This window comes from Neophocaena asiaeorientalis, unplaced genomic scaffold, assembly GCF_003031525.2.
Source record: "Neophocaena asiaeorientalis asiaeorientalis breed wild unplaced genomic scaffold, Neophocaena_asiaeorientalis_V1.1 scaffold229, whole genome shotgun sequence".
Lineage (NCBI taxonomy): Eukaryota > Metazoa > Chordata > Mammalia > Artiodactyla > Phocoenidae > Neophocaena > Neophocaena asiaeorientalis.
This window is the reverse complement of record NW_020174096.1, coordinates 4469594-4482493: the sequence shown is the minus strand read 5'-3', so window position 1 is coordinate 4482493 and position 12900 is coordinate 4469594. Positions and strand designations below refer to the sequence as shown.

General features: G+C 39.9%; 1 pseudogene; it reads left to right on the top strand.

Moving 5' to 3' along the window:
* The first annotated feature begins 11199 nt into the window (after nt 1-11199).
* Nucleotides 11200-12656, top strand: LOC112405998 (cilia- and flagella-associated protein 53 pseudogene; annotated as a pseudogene).
* Nucleotides 12657-12900: the final 244 nt, after the last annotated feature.

Genomic DNA, 12900 nt, shown 5'->3' with positions numbered 1-12900 from the left:
CTGGAAGGCAATAGAAAACTTCTCTTCAGCTATTCACTTTTTAGACAGGAGAAGAAACACAGGGGTGAATTAACAATGAAAAGCTTAATAAAAACAAGGAAATTTTAACCTTAAAATACAGGGGGTTTGTACTAACAAAACACGCATTTTATCATCAGAGACTCAGAAAATGTCATGTGAAGGATATTGATACGCCAGTTAGAAAGAATAACCAAGGAATTTTTCAGCAGAGGAATGAGGTAATGAGTAATCCTGCTGTGATTACTGAAAATAGTTATTTCTTTTTTCTTTCTTTTTTTCTTTCCTCCTTCCTTCCTTCCTTCCCTCCTTCCTTCCTTCCTTCCTTTTGATATATTTATTTTCCAGTATTTAGACATATGGAAAAGAATAGCAATGTAGATCATTCAAAGTTACAATTAATTTACATCAATTTATATTTGGTTTAAGTAAACAGTTTAGAAGTTGTATTTTGATATGGAATTTTGGTATAATGGCTAGGCTTGCCATGCAGTACCACCTCATAAAGCAATAGTGTGAGATGGGAGGGTACAGAGCTGTAAGCCTCTGGAGACAAGGCTGTATGTCTCAGTTATCTTTGCCATCTTTGCTGAGCTCAGCATCTGACACTTGATAAGCACTCATTTTTTAATCTGTGAAGGACATGTTCTTGAGGAGGTTGAAGCACCTAGTATGTCCAATTACAGATGTCAATACTACACGATTGCTTTATTTAGTAACTTGTCTTAGCGATGTAACTGGGAACATAGACAGCAAGTTTACCATCATTTCTTCAGCAGCACAGCTAGAATGGTTATGGAATCAAGGTGACTGGAGTTCAAATTCCGTCTCCAGTGCTCACTTGCTGTGTGACTCTGGACAGGTTCCTTACCTTCCTTGGAGTGGCTCTCCTTGCTGGGAAATGGAGATAAGAGGAGAAGCTGCCTCAGAGGACTGTTGGGAGGACTAACGAGGAAGTCCATGCGGAGAGGTTAGTGTGGTTGCCTGGTCCACAGAGGGCATTCAATAAATATCATTTATCACTATTACTCATATCCTAAAATAAAATCATAAAATTTTTGACAGCTAACTCTATTAATGTCCTGTGGTTGCTGTAACAAATTACCACAAACTGAGTGGCTTAAAACAACAGAAGCGTTTTCTCACAGTTCTGGAGACTGGAAGTCCAAAGTCTGTATTACTGGGCTGAGATCAAGGTGTTGACAAGGCCGTGGTCCCTTGGAGGCTTATGTAGAAAATCCTTTCCACTCCTTGCCTCTTCCAGCTTCTGGAGGCTGCCAGTATTCCTTGGCTTGTGACCACATGGGTCCAATCTCTGCCTCTGTGATCAACTGGTCTTCTGTTCTGTGTGTTTGTGTTAGTCTCCCTCTGCTTCCCTCTTATAAGGCTACACATGGTTGTATTTAGGGCCCACTCTGATAATCTGCTCATTCTCAAGAATCTTAAACTTAATCACACTTACAAAGGCTGTTTTGCCATATAAGGTAATCTTCACAGGTTCCAGAGATTGAGACCTGGATACCTTTGGGAAAACCATTATGTAGCCTGCCACACAGATATTTAGAACTTCAGAAATCGGAGGATTTGCTTCCCCAGCTGTGTATTATGGGAGTAGTCTGTTTGTCTCTCTCTCTGTCTCTGTCTCTCTCTCATACTCTCTCCCTCTTTCTCTCCCTTTCTTTCTCCTCTTCTTCTAACCCCTGTCCCATTTACCTAATTATATATGTCAAGTGGCTTGACCAAATAAAGTTGTTTTCTTATGTACTGAAAAACTGCAATAGGCAGCTGCAAGCCGAAGTCAGGACTTGCATCTCTGCAAGGCTCTGTGATTCTTGTGGATTTTCTAGCATGCTTATTGCCACATGGTGACAAAATGGCTGTCACAGATCCAGGCGTTCAAGGTAGGAAGAAGAGTGTTTCCAGCTGCTTCTCTCTGTTTATCAGTAAGCCAAAACTTTCCTTGAAAATTCTCAGGCGATATCCTTTTATGTCCTATTGGCCAGAAGTGTGTCCTCCATCTCTAGATGCAAAGGAAGCTGGGGAAAGAAAATACAGCTTTCCTCGCATGGACAGTGGAAGGTGTCAAGACAGATCAGAGAGAACTGCTGTGTAAGCCAAGCACCAGGTTCTACGGCATACCTGGTCTGTAGAAATGTTGGAGGGAGGGTGTGTTGGGCAGAAGAGGAAGGAGAAAGAGAGAGGTAGAACTCTAATGAAGACCTACTAGGAGTCAGGATGTGAGCCTATAGTTCCATTCAGCCTCTCATTTCCTATTCACAGGAGCCTTTTGAGGTCAGAATGAGTGTTCCCATTTTGCAGAGAAGAAACTGAGATTCTGAAATTTTTTAAGACACACTCTAATATACAGAGTTAATAAATGATGAAGCCAGGAATAAAACTGAACTGGGTCTAAATCCAGATGCTCTGCTCTTTCTAGTATCCAAAATGAAGTATCAGACCAAGCAGAACATCTGTCTTTGACTTTTTCCCTCAGCAGCCACTCTTCTTCAAACGCTATTTTATTTTGACAGTGTTGACCAAAACTCAGAGCACTTCACCTAGATCATAAATCTGCTCCAGGTCTGTGGCTATGGGGGCAGCTAAAATGCTCCAGTTCCGTCACAAATACGTCATGAGAGGCAGGGCCTGGTCAACACATTGCAATATGCAGCTGAGACGGGAATGTGGTACAGTGAGCCTGAGAGCTCACCACACCATAGAGAGTGCGATCCCTGGGCTTCCCATGGCACACGTGATGCTTTTCATCAAGAATCATTGGCTAACTTGTATTTGTTGGTGACAAGTGCTAAAAGGAATGCAGCTCAAGTATTGCTGCTGACATGTGGAGTTAAATCAGTCTTATGTCTCCAAATCTGCCTTTATAGACATGAGTTTCCAAATATATTGCTCAGAGATTTTTACAGAGAAGTTCCGTTGGTGGATACTGGCTTATTATTAAAGAAAAGCAAACCCTTTCTTAAAATTTTCTACAAACATAGAAAAATTTAGACAAGAAGAAAAAATATAATTTAAAGCTCTGCTCCAGAACTAAAACAACCATTTTTGATTATCTGAATTATATCTCCTGCCTCATCTCCTTCTCCTTGAACTAATCTAATGCTTTCTGTCCCTGTTGGGTTTATATAATTCAAACTCATCAGTTTCTGTGTGTTTTATGAAAGCAATAGAGAAAATAAACATTTTGGTGCACCCATCAAAACATACTGTACAAGACAAAAGTTTTCGATTTACGTTTTGTTCTGATAAAGTGTAATGACTGTAGCAATACAAGTTAGCCAATATCAAGAGGATCTCAGATCCTAAAAAGGAATTTATTCCCTTACGGTTAAAGAATGTTCCACACAGTGAAGATATAAAATAGGATTTCATAATTTGCACATTCTTGGGGGTGGGTAGAGACTCCTTTATTCATCCATGAAAATAAGCACTGGTCCGTCTACCTATGGCTCTGGAGGAACAGGTAAGCGCTAGAGATGCAGGAGTGAGGATATCAACCTCTAGGAGAGATCCAACCCCTTTAAAGTGAGGGGAAAAAAAAGAAATGTCTTTCAAATCATTATGCTGTGCACCTTAAACTCGTACAGCAGTGTATGCCAGTTATAGCTCAATAAAACTAGAAGGAAAAAAAAAGAGATGCCTTCTCAGCTTGCTGGGAACATTGGTTCGATTCGGACCCAGTTTCTGCATCACTCAAAGCCGATAAGTCTAACTCAACAGACCCTTCCTGCCCACACTTGACCACTTGTTTTGATTACTGGCCAGCAAGAGTGGTTCCAGAGGCAGGCACCAAATGCCAATGGAGTCACCATTGTAGATCCCACATATGACACCAACTGCCAAGAAGAAACTGGATTAGAGCACTGCTGGATCTGTTAATGCACCCACTGTCCTGCACTCTAGATTTCCCGGGACTGAACCCCCAATAAAGCATTAGCTTCTAAGTTTGTACATTGGGCTTTGTTTTCTAAGAAACCCATGTTAAGACAGAGAGTGATAAAAATCACACCTGCTCCCAGAAGTAGTTTATAAGGCAGGGGTGGCAGGGATTTTGTGCTAGGCATTTGTGAAGTTTAAAGAGTGTGGAAATGGTCCTGGTAAGATCCAGGGATGGTCACAGGTCTAAGTCAGAGCCAGTATGAAGCAGAGAAGCTATCCCCTCCTTTGGAAATCGAAGTGGAATTGGGAATCGCACTTACCCATGCCCAAGGAAGATAGATGATCAGAAAGAGGAAGGGCAGGAGTTCTCCTGTGAGGCTGGACTCCATCTCACCTCACAGATAACGGTGAGGTTTTCGGAACAGGGCATTCCATTAGAAGTAAGAGCAGACTGAAGTTTCAGCACAAATTAGTGAAAGGCAGGAAGAAGACGGGACAAATGTGAAAAAGAATTTCCTTCCAAATCTTTATGTCTAGGAATACTAACAATGGACTCCCCCAGAGTGTTAGGAAGAGACCAGCCTTTAGCAGACCTGAAAGTTCATGAGGGATTGCCTGAGGAATAAAGGAAATTTCCCCAAGATTGCAGCTTCACTCATCTCAGCAAATCTTTACTCGTCCTTACTCAGCCCAAGTTAAACAATCAAGTGCATTACCCAGAGCATGTGCAGGGTCATCCAAAGCTAGGATTTCAGCGTTAGGTCTGCCACCTACTAGTTTTGCAGTGTTCGTCAAGTCAGCTCAACATTCTGGGTCTCGACGTCCTCAGCAGACTCCAGATAACACTCACAAGATTATTAGCAGAATCAATCAGGTAATGTGAGAGATCTTTTTATTTTATTTTTTAATTTTTTTTGAAGTTATTTAAATTTTAATGCAACGTTCCTGGAAAGGGAGCAGCTTAGTCCAAATAATAACCAAATTGTTATTATTTTATTACTATAAGAGAGATCTTTTTAAATTGCTGCCTCAGTTAGAATGTTTTTGGCTACAAAGTACAAAATATCCAACTAAATGTGGCTGAAGTCGTGAAGGCATTTATTATCATCTCTCATGGCCGGAAGCCCAAAAGTAATTAACAGCGTTGGCGAATCCTGCTACTAAGTGGACCTTCTGCTTCATTTTTTTTCAGTTCTCTAGCTTTCCCCGCGAGTGTGGCACTGCTACAAACATGATGCCCTCACACAGTTGTATTAAAAAGTAGGAAAGGTGAAAGGGTCCCTTCTATGTTTCCCTCTTCACATCAGAACAGAAAAAACTCCCAAAAGTCCCCACAGGCTTCCCCTCAGGTCTCATTGGCCAGAACCGGTTTCTATGTCCCACTCTAAACCAATCATAAATGAGGACGTAGGAGAGCCAGCTCAATTTGGTTTAAAACCAATCACCATTCACCTCCTGGGCTGCGGGGAGGACCTCCCTCCTTTCCTAGAGTCCATTGCCACCAGAGAATTAAACGGAATAAAGGTTTTGTTGGCTTAGAAGTGGGAATGGTTGTTGACTTGAAAACTGAAAGTGTTTGTCAAAATTTAAAAGAGTTAAACGAGTAGTATTTTTAAAATACACTGTATGACAAAAATAAACACATAAGTAAATAAAAAATAAAAAAGGATAAGAACAAGTTCCTGTCCTTAAGGGTTTTAAGATCTAACCTAAGAAAACAGCTTTATTGAAAGTAGGAGGATCTATTTAGAGAATCTGTTTTCTCTATGAATTTGGATTCCCACTACTTCCAAAGCAATGATCAGGATAATAGCTGTATAATGTGTTCACCACCTAATCAATCGATTCTGAAAAAAATATAAAAAGGAGTAAATGAATGACATGCCCTCCCCGTTAAAAATAAATCTCTGTTTATTGAAAGTCAGAGTTAAAATTGCATTTCTGATCTTTACAGATGTAAAAAAAAAAAAAAAGTTGATTTCTTCACTTTCTCTGTTTGGGTTCTGATATACATAAAAATTGTATTGTGCAGCCCTCCATGGTAGCCCTATCATTTACCAGACCACAACATTCCCGGCCCTCCAAACATGTCACCTTGTGGGGTGAGATACCTAGCAGGCGCGAGTAATTTCGTCATCTTTCACTTGATGGGACTGTTGACCGAAGTGGTACAGGGTGGTTTTAAAGAATTGAAAGCAGAGACAGGTGTTTGGGAATTTATAAATCAACTGTTTGTGCTGTAAAGAACACATAAGAGTTCCTGGAGCATTTCCCCCCACCTTCTCCCTGTCTTTACTTTCCATTGTCTCTGTGTTTGAAATTTCTGTCTTGCTATTCGTTTTTTTTTTGATGTTGGGGGTTAGTAATTTATTTATTTATTTTTGCTGTGTTGGGTCTTCGTTTCTGTGCAAGGGCTTTCTCTAGTTGTGGCAAGCGGGGGCCACTCTTCATCACGGTGCGGGGGCCTCTCACTACCGTGGCCTCTCTTGTAGCGGAGCACAGGCTCAGTAGTTGTGGCTCACGGGCCTAGTTGCTCCGCGGCATGTGGGATCCTCCCAGACCAGGGCTTGAACCCGTGTCCCTTGCATTAGCAGGCAGATTCTCAACCACTGTGCCACCAGGGAAGCCCCTTGCTATTAGTTTTTAATGAAACCAGTATGTTTATCATATTTGATGGCAGACTTGGTTGTTTGCAACTCAGGGCTATATTATTTTTTCCTCAGACAGATTCAACTGGCAGCCTCTGCAGATTCCTTTGCACAAAAATGGCACGACACAAAAATTCTAGTGGCAAGAAGCAAATTCTATACCTCAGGAATTCTGCCAACAAGATAAAGCGTTGCCAACTGATTTTTCTTTTTCTTAAGGAAAAAAAAAAAACAGAAAGGGTAGAATTAAAAGTTTGGACAAGAACACATCTCACATATCATAACAGAGGAATGTGCTTTAGAGTTTTCTATGATTCTGAATGCTTGGTTGATGCTACAGCAGCCCCTTCAGCGCTATCACTTGCTGCCATTTCAAAAGATCTTGGACTCTGGGAACAGACTGGATTAGCATGACTAAGTTCCATAGTCCCAAAGCTTCAGGCATCAGCAACAGAGAGGAAGGAGCCAGGTAGACACTGGATAAATAATAAATAATGAGAAACATGTTGTAACATTCACTGTCAAATTATATTTCCCTTTTTTTCTTACATCTACAAATTTCTGGTAAAATGAAATTATGCAGTTTCATTAAATTATCTAGATGCCATTTAAGAAGAAAAAGGAAAACAGTTTTCATATAATTTCAGATGTCTCCTTCACGGCAGATACAAACATACGGAAAGCTCTGTGTTGTATAAAAATTTCCCCTTGTCCCCACTGTCCAGTCAATCTACAGAACCAGGTCTTCCCTTCCCTTCACTGCCAAACTTCTCAAAAGAGAGTTTACAGAGACTTCCCTGGTGGTGCAGTGGTTGGGAATCCGCCTGCCAATGCAGGGGACACGGGTTCGATCCCTGGTCCGGGAAGATCCCACATGCCGCGGAGCTGTCTAGGGCCCACGAGCCACAACTACTGAGCCCACGTGCTGCAACTACTGAAGCCCACGTGACTAGAGCCCATGCTCCACAAGAGAAGCCACTTCAATAAGCATGCGCACAGCAAGGAAGAGTGGCCCCCACGCGCCACAACTAGAGAAAGCCCGTGTGCAGCAACGAAGACCCAACGTAGTCAAAAAAATTTTTTAAAAATTTTAAAAAGAGAGTTTACACTTTTTCTTAAGCTCTCCACTCCTTTCTCATAATAATCTTTCTGCCTCCATCCATTTGTTTAATGGTTTCTCAAAGTCCAATGACCTCTTTACAAAGGATCTCAAAGTTTGTGAAATGTTATTCTTGTTCCATTTGTACTTGTTCATAGGCCCTTGAAGACAGCATGCTCACCTGAAAATCCTGCTAAACTTAATCCTATCAGCAGTTTCTCCTAAATGCAAGCATTCTCCAGAAGGTTTCTAGGACTTCAGGCTTTTTCTCTCTCAGACTTTCTCATCTACTCCTGTGGCTGCAAATACCCACCATGTGTGCATCTGTCTCTTAAATTTTGCTTCTCATCTAAACAGCAGACTGGCTTGTCAACTGCTGAGTTAAATCAGCATATAGGTGCATCATGGCACTGCAAAAAACTCCCTTTGGTCCAAACCCATTCCTGCCCCTTCTAGTAAGCTTTCGCCCAAACCAGGATTCAAACACAAGAGTTATCTTTGGCTCTTCCTTCTTTGGAACTTCTAACATTCAATCAATTGCTCAGGTCTCTCACTTGTATGCCTGCAGTTATTTCCTCATGTAAGCCATAGATTTTACTGCCATGGCCAAAATCAAGTTCCTATTACTTCTGTTCTAGACCATTTCAAGCAATATTTATTCTATCTTTCCACATCCTTCCACGCATCCTTTCCCTGTCAAAGTGATTTTGCTAATGTACAGTTCTGACCGTGTCAGTCCTGACTCAAAAACCATGTACTTTTCCCCCATTTTCTACAGAATAACGATCAGTGTTTAGTTTAGCATTTAAAGTCCTTTATAATTAGGGTGTTAGAAAGCTTTGCAATCTTTAAAAATCTTGTGTAGAACTCATTGTTTTAGCTTACCACAGAGAAGGACTCACCACAGAGGTAAATAAATAAATAAATATAAGTTGGTTTTGTCTTTTTTTTTTTTTAAGTTGGATAGTGAAACAATTTTTTTTTAACAATGATTGTATTGCCATCTGCTGGAGTGACTGGAGCACAACATTTGAAGCAATTTCTTTTTTCAAAAGTGTGAAAGGTTTGGCTTCAATATTTTAAAATTCTCTCTGAATACGGCTTTAATGTCTAATCTAATAGCAGATGTTAAAGTTTCTGGTAAGAATTACCTTTGATTTTAAAGCACACCAAATTACAATGAACAAATTGACATGACTTTTGCTTAGAAGAGACTGTGAGTGTTCACCCTTTATTACTGAGAATATCCCAGTTGAGTCTAAGAATGAAATGATTGGCTTTTTGAGAAGTAAAGTGCCTTGTCTAACATCAGGTGACTTTCAGAAAGTCACATTTTCTGATGCTACTCAACCATTCAAATCTTTCTCAGACTTTAAGACGCTGAACTAGAATTACCTTTCCCAATGAAGGTTTCCCATGCCAAGTCTCAGCCTTCTTGAATTCATAGGACTTACTATTTGCATATACCCTTCACTTGGGAGATTCAACAGACTGCAATGTATTGGCATGTACATTTCCTGTGTTTGCCTTTCACCATGCAGTCATGGTTAAGAATCTGGTCTCTAAAGTCAAATTACCTGTTTCAAAATGTAAATTTGACACTTAGTAGCTGTTAATTAATATTTTTGTGATTAGTTTCCTCATCTGTCAAATGGAGATAACAATGCTTCCCTCGCAGGGCTGTTAGAAAGATTATTTTATCAAAAACTGTAAAATCACTCAAAAAAGTGCCTGCCATATAGTAAACGCTTAAGAATTAACAGATAGTGTCAAGCATATTGCCACAGGAATGACACTTGTGCAGCAAAAATCCCAAGAGGTAGCAGTGAGTCCCGCAACTCATAATAGTACTATTATTAAATGACAGAATTTATTAGATATTTTTTTAATTAATTAGATTTTTAAAGTATAATTTACATACACTAAAATTTATCCATTTTAATGGTACAATTTGATGAGTTTTGACAACAGTTGAATAACCATAACCACAAATAAGGTAAAGAAAATTTCCATCACCCTAATATGTCTTATGCCCTTTTTCATATATCCCTTGTTCTTACCCCCAACCCCTAGGGACCCCCAAGCCCTAGCAACCACTGGTCTACTAAATGTCACTATAGCTTTCCTTTCAGATAGAACTCTATGTGAATAAAATCATACCATATGCTATCTTTTGTGTCTGGATTCTGTTACTTAGTGTAATGGTTTTAAGATCCCTCTATGTTGTTTTGTATAGCAGTACTGTTCATTCCTTTTATTTCATATTAGTATTTCATAGATATTTGGATTGTTTCTAGGTTTCAGCTACTGTGAACAAAGCTGCTATGAAAATTTGCCTACAAGACTTCATGCAGACATTGGTCTTGGCAATATCTTTCTGGATACATCTCCTCAGACAAGGAAACACAAGTAAACAAATGAGACTGCATCAAACTAAAAGCTTCTGCACAGCAAAGGAAACCATCAACCAAACAAAAAGACAACCTACCAAATGGGAGAAGATATTTGAAAATCATATATCTGATAAGGGGTTAATATCCAAAATATATAAAGAACTCATACAACTCAACAACAGCAAAAAAACAACCTGATTTAATAATGGACAAGGAGTTGAATAGACATTTTTCCAAAGAAGACATACAGATAGGCAATAGTCACGTGGAAAAATGTTTAACATCACTAGTTATTAGAGAAATGAAAATCAAAACCACAATGAGCTATCACCTCTCACCTGTTAGAATGGCTATTATCAAAAAGGCAAGAGATAACAAGTGTTGGAAAGGAGGTGGAGAAACACCTCACACACTGTTGGTGGGAATATAAATTGGTGCAGGCATTATGTAAAACAATATGGAGATTCCTCAAAATATTAAGAATAGAACTAGCATATGACCCAGCTATTCCACTCTGGATAGTTTTTGAAGAATATGAAAAAACTAATTCAAAAAGTTGTATACACCCCTGTGTTCATGGCAGCATTATTTACAATACCCAAGATATGGAAATAACCTAAGTACTCATCAATGGATGAATGGATATAAAGATGTGGTATATATATATATAATATATATATATATATATATACACACACACACACACACACACACACAATGGAATACTACTAAGCCAGAAAAAAAATGAAATCTTGCCATTTGCATATAGATTCATATAGATGGATCTTGAGGGTATTATTCTAAGTGAAATAAGCCAGATGGAGAAAGACAAGTACCTTATGAATTCACTCATATGTGGTAAATAAATAAATAAGTAAATAAATTAAACCAAACCAAACAAAAATAAACATGTAGCTACAGAGAACAGAGTAATGGTTACCAGAGGGGAAGGTGTGTGGGAAGGTCTGAACAGGTAAAGGGAATTATGTATCACAATGGATAGAAACTAAGCTTTTGGTGGTGAGCACACTGTAGTGTATACATTAGGTGAAATATAATGTTGTACACATGAAACATATGGTATAAACCAATGTTACCTCAATATATTAAAAAAATTTAAGTACAGTATTCCATCTACACTGACAAAAGATGAAATAAGCTACATGAACATTTAACATCAGAAGAAAATGAGTATTTTACTGAAATGCAGTTGAAAGAAGAAACAATTGAGGAGGAAAACAAAGAATGAGAAGGAAAATCATTATTGAAAGAGAAAAAAGAAAAATAAAGACAGAGTTTTGTGGCTGAAAAGTTAGATAGCAATTCAAGTAATGCTGCGAGAAGGTCCATGTTGAGTTGCTTTATATCCATCAGAAGGTGTGTGAAGAGTGGAAAGCTCAGGCAGAATTCAGTGAGGAGCTGAAGAGGTAGAAGCTGGTGGAAGAGGAGATGGTCTCAGAATCCTGGGAGAAAGACCAATGAGCCGAGAAAAAGTGAGAAGCCCGGGAGGTGAGGAGACAGAAAGAGCTGGTGGAGAACACACACCTGGGGCTGGGCGCCCAGGTCACCAACATCAAACACAAGAGCGGGTGGTGCAGCGACAGAGAAGAGGAGAAACAACAATACAAAGGGTAAACTTGAGAGAGAACAGGATAAGCTAAAGGAAGAGAAGACAAAGCAGGAAATTAGGACCTTTTTGCAAAAAGCCCTCTGAGAGAAGGTAGGACCTATTCAACAGGAATAGAGAACAGAGCAGGACTTGAACATGAAGGTCATGCAAAGGGCCCTTCAAAAGTTCCATGAATAGGGCTTCCCTGGTGGCGCAGTGGTTGAGAGTCCGCCTGCCGATGCAGGGGGCACGGGTTCGTGCCCCAGTCCGGGAAGATCCCACACGCCGTGGAGCAGCTGGGCCCGTGAGCCGTGGCCACTGAGCCTGCGCGTCCGGAGCCTGTGCTCCGCAATGGGAGAGGCCACAGCAACGGGAGGCCTGCGTACCGCAAAAAAAAAAAAAAAAAAAAAAAAAAAAAGTTCCACGAAGAGACTAATAAGAAAGAAGCAAAAAAAGAGAAGACATGGGAAGAAAACGGAAGCTTTCTCAGGGATATTTAGCAGAGCAACGTGAAGAGGAGGATGTTTGGGAGAAAGAATTAGACAGAATAATAGAGGAAAAGAAGGAAGAGAAGTTGGCTGAGAAGGACAGTTTGCTGCAACTTGACAGGAAGGAAAGGAAACAACATGGGAATGAGGCCATGTGTACAAGAAAAGTTCAAGTGCAACAAAGCTTGCAAAGAAAAGGAAAAGAACAGGAAGAAGGTGCTATGGAATAGGATCCCACAAATGAAGGTCTTGAAGAACTTAACAGAGAGTAGGAGAATTTTGCAAGAGGCTACGGTTTAGCCCAAGAGTACAGAAGGCTGCTACAGATGTAAATATCCTACCAGCTGCAGTCTTAGGAAGCAGGGGAGGACGAAATTTGAAGCAGAGATAGCAGCAAACAAGATTTGTCAGGACAAGATCCAGGAGATCTGGATCACCCATCAGGTGTCATCCAGAAACATGCACCCCATGCGGACAGTTTGTCACAATAAGCTTCCAACATAGTCTCATAAACACCAACATATTTTTTCCCAGTCTTTTAATATTTATGACTACAATATGCTTGTATGTTCTTTAAAAATAACAAAGTACAGTAGCCTCTTCAATTTTATCACCATCCTTGCAGACCCACAAGCAGCCCAGCATATTATTATTAGGAGGGAGATTCCTTAGAACTGGCGATCTGTTTCCATGAGAGTTGTGAATTGGCAGACAGAAAAAAAAAATTGCTTTACTACTCCAGGAGGCT